The following is a 10,921-nucleotide window of genomic DNA, read 5'->3' as shown; positions in this document are numbered from 1 at the left end:
TATACGGCCTGAGTGGCAGTTCATGCCTTCTGCTGCCCCGGCTTGATAACTCAGCATGCTGTATTGCAGCTCGAGCTCCCCTGCAGGGGTCATTAATATTAATCCCACCTTCCAAGGGAGACCTTCCAGCCTGCAAGTCTGGAAGAAATCAAACTAGCCCGAGAAGAAGGCAGGCTGAGGGGACCTGCGAATCTGAAATGAACTTCAAAGGAAAACGCACTGGGAAGAACACTAGCCCCTTCTGGGGGCACAGAGCAAGGTACAGTGAAAGACCCTTGGCTCTCTCAAGGCAGAGAAGCTGGATTCAAATCCTGCCTTTGATGATTAATTAACCAGTATGACCTGGGATGTGCCACTGAACGTCCCTGAGTTTCAGGTTCCTCATCAGTAAAATGAAGGGGTTGGCCAAGGTACCCACTGAGATTCCTTCCAACATTAGAAGTATGAGTCATTCCCCGAAAGACTAATGATCAAAAGATAACACTGAAGGCTGTCAAAGAAGAAAGGGGAGCCATCAGCAGCAACCTTAGAAGTCAAATGGCTCATGATAAAAAAAAAAAAACTGAGAATCGATGGGAAAGAGCATTGGGCTTGGAGTCAGAGAGCTCTGAGAACCCAGTTTCAAATCCTGGCCCTGCCTCTTAGTACCTGTGTGACCCCAGAGATATAAATCACTTAACCTCTCAGTGATTCGGTGTCCTTATCTGTCAATGAGGGACTTGGACCCACTGACCTCCAAGCTCTCTTCCAACTCTAAATCTGTGATCCCATGAAATTAAAACAACCCCGAGGTATCACCTCCTAACCATCAAGGTAGTGAGGATGCTAAAAGATGGGAAAATGCATTGTTGGAGGGGTTGGGGAAAGACAGGTACAATAATTCACTGCTGGGGAAGCCTATGAATTGATTCCAAATTCTAGAAAACAATTTGGAATTATTCAAGGAAAGGTATCAAATCGCTCATCCCCTACGACCTGGAAATTCCACACCTGTCATTATATCCTGAGGAATTATTGACAAGAAAAGACTGAGATGTACAAAAATGTTCACAGCGGCATTATTTGTGATAAAAAAACCTGGAAACAAAATCCGTGATCCGTGATTGGGAAATGTCAATGAATTATAGTTGTTGTTGTTGTTTTCAGTCATTTTTGGTCCTGTCCAGCTCTTCCTGACCCCACCTGGGGTTTTCTTGGCAAAGATACTGTAGTGGTTTGCTATTTCCTTCTCCAGCTCATTTTACAGATGAGGAACGGGGGCAAACAGGGTGAAGTGACTTGCCAAAGGTCACACAACTAGTAAGTGTCTGAGGCCAGATTTGAACTCAGGAAAATGAATCTTCCAGACTTCGGGCCCAGCACTCTGAATTATGGTATGTGAATGCAAAGGAATATTATTGCCTGAAAGCATTGACAACAAAGAATTCAGAAAAGGCTGAGAAGACACATGTGAAGTGATGCTCAGGAAAAAAAAAAAGGACAATATACACACAGGTTGAAAAAATATATGAATCAAGTCAGCAACAAAACTGTGATCCAATATCACAGTGAATAATAGTAACACAACCATTCTTGTTTATAAATGATACACAAACTAGTTTGGGGGGAAGAAGAGGAAAAAGAGAAGAAAGAAAAGGAGGGGAAAGAGGCAATAAAATAAACAGTGTGATCAATTTTCTTTCAGTGTTTTGTTTCAAACAAAATGTATCCATTTAAAAAAATCATTGTTCAAGAAAACCCTGGATTTTAAGTAAGGAGAACTGGGATTTGAATCCTAACTCCCATACTTACTTGCCACTGGAGACGTCTAATCCTTCCTCCCAAAAGAGGTAAGATATACTTAAAAAAAAATTGGGGGCAGCTAGATGGCGCAGTGGATAGAGCACTGGCCCTGGAGTCAGGAGTACCTGAGTTCAAATCCAGCCTCAGACACTTAATAGCTAGCTGTGTGACCCTGGGCAAGACGCTTAACCCCAATAGCCTCACTAAAAAAAAAAAATCATAAAAGTATCTTATTATTTTCTAGTTATGTGTAAAGATAGTTTTGGGGGGCTTTCTCGTTTTGTTTTTGCAGGGCAATGAGGGTTAAGTGACTTGCCCACAGTCACACAGCTAATAAGTGTCAAGTGTCAAGTATCTGAGGCTGAATTTGAACTCAGGCCCTCCTGAATTGAGGACCAGTGCTTTATCCACTGTGCCCCCTACAGATAGTTTTCAACATTTGTTTTCATGAGATTTTTAATTCCAAATTTTTCTCCCTCCCTTCCTTTCCACCTCCCCTCCCTAAGACAAAAAGCAATCTGATATAGGTTATATATGATATACTTTTAATCTAGTAGAATGCAAGCTTTTTGTGCTAGGCCTGGAGTCAGAAAGACTTATTTTCCTGAGTTCAAATCTGTCCTCCCGATACTTACTACCTCTGTGACCTGGGACAAGTCATTTAACCCTGTTTGCCTCAGTTTCCTCATCTGTAAAAATGAGCTGGAGAAGGGGAATGGCAAACCATTCCAGTATCTCTGCCAAGAAGACCCCAACGGGGTCATGGAGAGTCATCTACGTCTAAAGGGACTGGAAAACAACAGCAACAAGCTGTTGGAGAGCAGGACTTTTTGTCTTTGTATTTCCATGTAGAGCAGCTCATTTGATAGTAGGCTATTCATTGAATTAAATCACTTTTTCCTTGGCCCAGGGCATAGGCACTACTACAGTTTTCATGTCCGTGCTTCCTCCTTATACTCCTTGTCACCCAGTTAAATTTTTGGTCTTTGCATACCAGTGAACATACTGGGCCAATCTGTAGGTTCATTCTAGAATTTCAATTAATTTATACAAGGTAAGGTTACATGTATATTATAGCAGATATGGCAAATACCTGATTCACACATACATAAACACGGAGGTCACATGCAGATGCATCATGGAACATTTTTATATTAATTTTTATTCTGAACTTACAGTTTCCTGTCTTCAAATCTATCCTGCTTGTCTGTACTTCTTTCTAGCCTTTCTGTTCTTTTTATACCACTTGTTAAAAAAGATGCCTCAATGACTTTTTTTTTCTACTCTATCCTTCTTTAACCTCATACTCATTTATCCTCTATTGGAAAAAGAAAAAGAAAGCCCTTGTAGCAAACTTACATAGTCTAGCAAAACAAATTCCCACAATGACTGGGTCTGAAAGTGTTTTTGTTTCAATCTTCATCCTGAGTCCATCACTTCTCTGTCAAGAAGTTGGTAGCAAACTTCATCCATCAGCCTTCTGGAATGGTAGTTGGTCATTGCATTGATCACCCTCAAACTGCTCTGTGAGTAGCTCTCAAATTCAGTCTTGCTCACAATTGATCCTGATAAGGATGTCATGTTTATATAGCACTTTAAAGTTTGCAAAGTGATATAGAGTAATAGATAGTTAGATAGATAGATAGATATAGATATACACACATACACACATATATACATGTATACATACACACACATATACATGTATACATATACACACATACATATATATGGTCTCATTTGACCCTCAAAACAAACCTGGGAGGTAGGTTCTACTATTATCCCCATTTGGCTGTTGAGGAAATTGAATTTGAGAGAAGTGAAGTGACTTGACCAAGGTCAATTAGTGTTTGAGGTAGGTCTCAAATTCAGGTCTTCCTAACTCCAAGTCTGTTAGGACTCTAACTACTGTACCACCATGTTGCCCTGCCAGCTATAGATAGCTGTAGAATACTTCTAGAACTTGTTGGCTACAGTGGACCTTCCGGATACTGCTTGGAAATGCTTGTGCATACTGGGTGAAATGGACTGTCCCCACCAGTATATCAACCTTATGCCCTTCCTATCTCGTTCTGACATAAGTATATTAGTTCCAAGACTCTCGAGTGCTCATGTTCCCCAGGTGAGCTCTGCAAGATGGTAACTCTATCCTTTGGATGCAAGAAAAATAGGTCTGTCTCTTTTTTTAAAACTCACACACACCACACACCACACACACACACACACACACACACACACTGCCACCTTTGACCAGTTTCAGAATTCTCTACATCCTGACATGAACAAACCCACTTTCATGATCTAGTTCAGTAGGCTTTGGATAGTACCAACTGCCTTCTTCTACCTTGGGTTGGATTGGTTGTGTTCAGCATGGTACTTCTTGGCCAGCTACAGCTTTGGCCATTTTTTTAACATCAGACTGACCTTGGGTAGCAAAGTGTGAGTGTTCCAGTATTATGTAGTCTTCTTGTGACCTAAATAATTTTTAAAATTCTTTTTTATTATTATGAATTTAGGAGGCAGCATGTTGTAATAGAGATTCAGGGGGCAGCTAGGTGGCGCAGTGGATAGAGCACCGGCCCTGGAGTCAGGAGTACCTGAGTTCAAATTCGGTCTCAGACACTTAACACTTACTAGCTGTGTGACCTTGGGCAAGTCACTTAACCCCAATTGCCTCACTAAAACAACAACAACAACAACAACAACAACAACAACAACAACAACAACAAAATAGAGATTCAGCTTTGGAGACTAGAAGATCCAGGTTCGAGTTTCATTTCTGATACATATTGATGGTTTGATCCTGATAAAGCTAGGTAATCGTTCAGTTCTCTAGGCAAGTGTCCAACACTGTAAGTTACAGAGAAGATGCCATTTCCCCTTTGGAAGGGTACGTTGTGAATGTTCTCAAAACCAATGAAATTACAGGTTCATATTATGAACTGAACAACCAACAACCATGCACATTTCAACATACATACATACATACATACATACATACATACATACATACACAAGGGTTGTATATAAAACCATGAGCTTCAGTTACATACTGTTTGCTTTTTCTCAAATGTATATTAAATGTGTGTGTGTTAAATTTAACACAGTAATAACAAAATTGCCATTTGTATGCATTTCTTTCTAAACTCATTTGTTCTAAATCACTTCTTGTGTAACTAACTTTTCCCTGCCGCTGTTCTTGCCCCAATCAGGGGAGGGAGCATTGAGATAATGCTACAATTTTTTTTTTCAGCTACTAATAGAGCACCCTCTGATGGAAGACTCTCAGCTGGGCTTTCTTGTATTAGCAGCCCAGCTTCCTTGTGTCATAGATCAGCTTTCACTCCCTGTTTGGGTATCACTGTGGAATTGGGACTCACAGGGCCTATGGATCAACATCCACCTTATTTCTTCCCAGCCAGTAATGGACAATGAATTCATAGTTGGCTAGCCCTGCTACCCATTGTTGGCTGGCAACGTCCAACTTAGCGCTTGTCAGAATACATTAGTAGATGGTTGTCGAGATCTATACACAAAGTCTCAGACCTTGTCAGAAGGACCTATTTGGAAGCAAAACCCCAAATCCGTTAGATGGGATACTGAATCTTTTTAAATGCAATAGATCATTGTTCTCCTGGTATAAAATTGCTCCCAAGTCCACAGGGCTGGGGTGTGTATGAGTAGTGTGTGCACTCCAAGGTTGTAGAGAGAGCCCTTATATCTCCTCCTAGTCCCCAAATTATCTTTTACAGGAAATCTCCCTAATTTCCCCCCATTTGCTAGTGTCCCTTTCCTCCCAATCTACATTGTATTTAATTACTTGGTCTATATTTTATATTTATTCACTTTATAGTCGTACTGTAAATAGTTCTCCCTATCTGAATAAGGATTATTTTAAGTTTTTATACCTTTGTCCCTTTGTGCCTAGCATTGTACCTGGAACATAGTAGGCATTTAATAAATACTTGTTGAGTGATTTGGTTAATTGATTTGTTTTATGAATCAGTGATGAATTGGTAAATGATTATAATGACTAGATGAATTAATAAATGAATGAATGAATGAACATTTGAAGGGCAGGGAGCTTTTGTTTGTTTGTTTGTTTGTTAGAGAAGCTTTTTTAATGAAAAGGGCATAGATAGCCCTGTTCCCTTCTAGGTCAGGAAGTAGTGAAGGACTTCTTGGGAACTGCATTGGACTACTGCATCAGGGTAGCCCCAGGCTGAGGCCAAGGACCAACCCTCTATACCTACTAAGTTCCCATCATGTGGAACTATCAGGAATATGGGGTATGTGTCCCATAACAATAGCAGGAAAGAATGATCAACAGTATCAACAAATGTTCCACCTGATGCAAAGGAGTAAGTTGATCTAGGAGCCAGAAGACCTTCGTTATTGATTCCAGTCCACCAGCACTAGTTGTGTGACCTTGGGCAAATGATTTTCTTTCACTGAGGCTCAATTGTGCCATTTATAAAAGGAAGGTACTTGCACTGCCTACATCACAGAGCTGTTAGGAAGAAAACATTGTGGAAATATGAAGATGTTCCAGAAACAGGAATTATTGCTATTGGGAAACATTACCACCTTGGGGGATAAAGAGCTGCAGAAAGTCCAGCCTTAGCCTTTCCAAAGCTCCTAGTCCAGGTGGGAAGCCAGGGACACACACATGGAAAGAGAAGTTATAATAAGAGGCCAGGGGAGTGGTACAGCCATCAAGGGCACCAGAAGCCAAGAAAAGAACTGAGTGATCAGGGACAGCTTCCTGGAGGGAGAAGGATGGGAGATTGGCTTTGAAAGAAGTTGGTCAAGGGCAGCTAGGTGGAGCAGTGGATAGAGCACTGGCCCTGGAGTCAGGAGGACCTGAGTTCAAATCTGGCCTCAGACACTTAACACTTACTAGCTGTGTGACCCTGGACAAGTCACTTAACCTCAATTGCCTCACCAAAAATAAAAAAGAAAGGAAGGAAGGAAGAAAAAAAGAAAGAAAGAAAGTTGGTCATGAGAGATGACATGGTATATTAGATTCCAGAGATGGTGGGGGCAAATATTATACCAAGGCTTCCTGTCCTGAGCTCAGGCCCTTGGATGAATAGTTTCACTGAAAAAGAAGCAAAAGACCAGAGAGCAATTGGAGAAGAAGAAATATCTGGCCACAGTGATTGATTGGATTTTGTGAGAAAGAAGGATTCAGAGGTGATACAAAGGTAACAGCCTGGATGTCATTAACAAAATAGAGACACCTGGGGCAGGGAAGGCCTATTAGTGTTATTAATGTAGCCCCGATGTAAGGGTGTCCATCCATTCCTTTGGATCGTCCTCTCACAAAATCTCTCTAGCTCCATGCCTGCAGCCCTGATACTTTCAAGCATGTTTATTTAGTTGTTTTTCAGTCATGTCTGACTCTCCATGACCCCCTTTGAGGTTTTCTTGGCAAAGATATTGGAGTGGTCTTGCCATTTCCTTCTCCTTTTACATATGAGGAAACTGAGGCAAACAAGGTTAAGTGTCTTGCCCAGGATCACACAACTAGTAAGTATCAGAGGTGGGATTTGAACTCAGGTCTTCCTGACACCCAGGTCCAACATCCTATTCACCCTGCTGCCAGATACGTCAGTATCTACCTTGTTTTGCCACCTCCAAAAGGTCTCTTAAGTTGCCTGGTCAAGCAATCAGGATAATTAGATATTAAATATAAAAAAGGTTTTATTTTACATAAGAAAAAAGTAGAAAAGGAATGGATACCTGAGTCACAGAGTCAAGAAAGCTTTTCTTTCCTTTTCTGAAGGGAGCAAATAATCCTTTAGCAGATTCCCACTTTCCCCCAAGGAAGCCAAGGCAAGCTGGGTGGCATGGTGGATAGCCACAGTCACTGAACTGGAATTAAGAAAGACCCGAGTTCAAATCCTGCCTCAGACACTTACTAATTGTGTGACTCTGGGAAAGTCACTTAACCTCTATCTGACTCAGTTTCCTCAACTGTAAAATGGTGATGTTTTCCATGATCATATTGTATAACCCATATTGGATTATTTACCACCTCAGGAAGGGGGAAGGGGAAGGAGCAAGGAAGGGATAGAGATTGGAATAGAAAAATATAAATAAAAATGGTTTAATCTGGAAAGGTGTGCTGGGAAGGGTACAGGAGGTATATATGTATTTATATATACACACACCATATATATGTTGTGCATTTATGGATATTTAGGTATCATTTATATATTAATTTAAACAAACTTGTCATATAAATTATCTATATAAATTGATGTGTATTTGTTATTTATAAAACAGTTATTTAAGAATTAAAATACTAAATTATATGTATTAGAATAATCTAGGTATATCTAAATGTAATAATGTAGAAAATTTATGTTATATATGTCATATGTGTCTGTGTATACATTATATCTATGTTTGATATATGTATAAAATATAATTATATATCACAAATAAAATAATTTTTTAAAATAGCACCTACCTCCCAGGAGGTGAGGAAGACAGGCTCCAAATCTTCATTCTTCATATTATGACCCTGTTTCATTTCTCCTTGGGATACATGGTTTCTCTCTCCTCCTTGTTTCTCTAGCTACCTCATTCTTCCCCAAGATTCCATCCCTCTGGGGGCCATGTGAACCCAGTGCCCTTCCGCATGGGGGCCATGTGAACCCAGTGCCCTTCCGCACAGACCCCTACCCAGGTCTTTGGGAGCCTTCGAGGCCCCATCTCCACCTGGTGGCAGCTCTAGTCTTTCTTTTTTTTTTTTTTTGGTGAGGCAATTGGGGTTAAGTGACTTGCCCCAGGGTCACACAGCCGGTAAGTGTTAAGTGTCTGAGGCTGGATTTGAACTCAGGTCCCTCCCGACATTCAGGGCCAGTGCTCTAATCCACTGCCGCCTAGCTGCCCCTCTAGTCTTTCTTTCAGTCAGCTGATATCTCTCTTCACCTGTATTTTTTCTCTACAGATCACACCCTACACAGTGGGCTTCTCTGCACATGAGAAGTCCAATCTGTTTTGGGGTACATGATGACTCCATTAATAACGATTCACATTTCTAGAGTGCTCTAAGGTTCACAAAACTTGTTTTTACAGTACTCCTCCCGTGTTCTAGATTGCGTGACTATTATCTCTATGAGAAACCAAGGCTGAGAGAGGTTTGCTGTAAATTACACAACTAATGGGTATCAGAGATAGGACACAAATCCACTTCTGATTCCAGGTCCAGCTTTCCTTCCACTCTACCACACTGAGGTTTGAACTAAAAGGAGCTTGGAGACCACCTCTTCTTTCTCCTTATTTTTACAGCTGGTAAGCCCAACCCGGCTAAGTGATTTGTCTAAGGCTATGTAGGAGTTAATGACCAATCCAGAAGTAGAGCCTAGATCTTCTGCCAGGGCATGTTTCATTGTCCTCAGAAAAATGTCCTGGGGCAGCTAGGTGGTGCAGTGGATAGAGCACCGGCCCTGGAGTCAGGAAGACCTGAGTTCAAATGCGGCCTTAGACACTTAACACTTACTAGCTGTGTGACCCTGGGCAAGTCACTTAACCCCAATTGCCTCACTAAAAAAAAAAAATGTCCTGAATGTAGGTAGCGGTGGGACTGTGGAACTTAATGGAGATGTCGGTGGTTGAGAGACACAGAGAATGGCAGACTGGGTCAGAGCCCTGGGATTCATCGCTGGTCACCGGCCTCATAAGGTTTAGAGAAGGAAGGGTCTCTAGAGAGAATGTGATCCAACCTCCTTATTTTCCAGATCAGGAAACCATGAGATTAAAGGACTTGCCCAACATGAGACCAAAAAAAAAAAAAAAAAAGCAAAGCCAGAGACTCCAAAGCCATTGCTTTCTCTACTCCACTCTCTTCTTGACCCTTTTCTGGCTGTGTAACATTGGGAAAAATACTTGACTTTTCCAACCCTCAGTTTCTTTATCTGTAAAATGGAGCTGATAATATAACTTGAATGTCTTCCCTCACAGGGCAGGTTGTGAGGATACCATGCTAAGAACGTGTTCTAGAAACTGGAAAGCGTCGCTCAATTGCAAAGGGGTTTTGTTTGTATTTCTCTAAACCAGAATCTGGCTTCCAGAAAACGTGAATTGACGTTATTAGTGGGAACCATTCTTTTCCAGGGAGGTCCAGCGGGGTCAGGAAGAAACTTGACTCCAAATCCCTCCTTTGACCCATACTAAGGAAGACCCGGGTTTAGGTGTTGCTTCTGATACATACCACCCGTGTGACCCCAGGCTTAACCTCTCTGTGTTGTGGATATATCTCCAAGACTGCAAATTGAAGAGGAGGTGCTGATTATCTACATTGGTAAAGGGGGTTTCCTCAATCCTAAGTCCCTTCCTCCAACGAGATTGGAGGTGCAGACCCCACCAAAAGAGTTATCTATAATAATAACTCACATTTACAGTGTCTGGAGGAGTGCAAAGCGCTTTTCTGTCCTGAAAACAACGCTGGAAGGTAGGTGCCATTATTACTCCCATTTTAAGAGATGAGGAAATGAGGCAGACAGGGTTAAGTGACTTAGCAGGGTCACACAGCTAGTCAGTGCTGAGATGGGATTTGGGACAGTGGCTGGAGTGATGGACCCAGAGTCGGTAAGAACTGAGTTCAAATAACGCCTCAAGCACTTACTAATGTGCAACCCTGGACAAGTCACTGAACCTCTGCCTCAGTGTCTTCATCTGTAAACTAAGATCAATATGCCTTACAGGATTGTGTGTTGAAAGTGGATTCGCCCTTCGAGCGTCACATACATGCTAGCTACGGGTGATGGCGACGCCCTTATCTCAACATTATCTCACCATCACCATCGGGGAAAATGCCACAAAGGTTCCTCTAAGACTTTTTCCCTCGCCCTCCGCAACGCGCCGTCTCCCTGGTCTGCCCGCCCCCTGGCGGCGGCTCGTCGATCACGCCCCTGCCGCTTGCCCTTCCCTCCTGCCCTCCTCGGCCAAAATGCCTCCCCATCCCCTCCCCCCCATGGGCCCCTTGGGCGCGTCCCGAAGAGGTGTGTCCCTCTCGACGCTCCGTCGCGGCGCCCTCTCGTGGGCCCGAGAGCGAAGCGGCAGGAGAGGGCTCACGCAAGTCGCGAGCCGTCAGCAGGCTTCCGCTTCCGGTAGCGGGGCCTGGGCA

The sequence above is a fragment of the Dromiciops gliroides genome, chromosome 6 (genome assembly GCF_019393635.1).
Source record: "Dromiciops gliroides isolate mDroGli1 chromosome 6, mDroGli1.pri, whole genome shotgun sequence".
NCBI lineage: Eukaryota > Metazoa > Chordata > Mammalia > Microbiotheria > Microbiotheriidae > Dromiciops > Dromiciops gliroides.
The sequence above is the reverse complement of the archived record's forward strand: the minus strand, read 5'-3'. Positions refer to the sequence as shown.